At 70.2% G+C, this 541-nt stretch overlaps 1 protein-coding gene across 1 annotated transcript in view; it reads right to left on the bottom strand.

The window, feature by feature from the left end:
• Positions 1-506, bottom strand: part of LOC112123089 (rho guanine nucleotide exchange factor 19-like) — a gene marked incomplete at its 3' end in the record, with an annotated part of 2,263 nt that extends 1,757 nt beyond the window's left edge. The window contains exon 1 of the mRNA XM_026661779.2: positions 403-506. The remainder of the gene's footprint in view (positions 1-402) is intronic.
• Between the last annotated feature and the right edge of the window lie 35 nt (positions 507-541).

The raw sequence follows: 541 nt of genomic DNA, 5'->3' as shown, positions 1-541 counted from the left end.
GCTCCCCCATCCCCCAGCTCTGCCGGTGCCCCTCAGCCCCGACCCGCAGCCCCCTGCTATCCCATCCCTGGGCTCCCCCATCCCCCAGCTCTGCCGGTGCCCCTCAGCCCTGACCCGCAGCCCCCCGGTAGCCCAGTGCTGGTGATGGCCCTGTGAATGCATCGGGGGGGGCAGGGAGGGGGAAGAGCGACTGAAGCTAATGGACAATGTGGGCCCAAGAACAATGGAATCAGTGGCAGGAACCCGCCGGCCCAGGAGGGTCCTGCCAGCCCTGGCGTCCCGGGCCGGGGCCGATGCCCAGTAACTGCCAGGCCTGGCTCTGTGTGGGCGATGGCTGGCCAAGCGCTGGGAAACGCTTTGCGTCCCGGTGCCCAGGCTCCGAGCAGGGCGCCGGCCCCTCACCTCCTGCAGCTTGCACTCCTGGAGGCTGATGGTGCCGAGCAGCCCGCTGCCCCGCACGTCCGGGATGTCCTGCCACAGCGAGAAGGTGGAGTCGCGGGACGAGCGCTGCGAGCGGAACGAGCTGCTGGGCGACAGGTTG

This window comes from Terrapene carolina, unplaced genomic scaffold (assembly GCF_002925995.2).
Source record: "Terrapene carolina triunguis isolate 2854851 unplaced genomic scaffold, T_m_triunguis-2.0 Scaffold17104, whole genome shotgun sequence".
Taxonomy (NCBI): domain Eukaryota; kingdom Metazoa; phylum Chordata; order Testudines; family Emydidae; genus Terrapene; species Terrapene triunguis.
The sequence above is the reverse complement of the archived record's forward strand: the minus strand, read 5'-3'. Positions and strand labels throughout refer to the sequence as shown.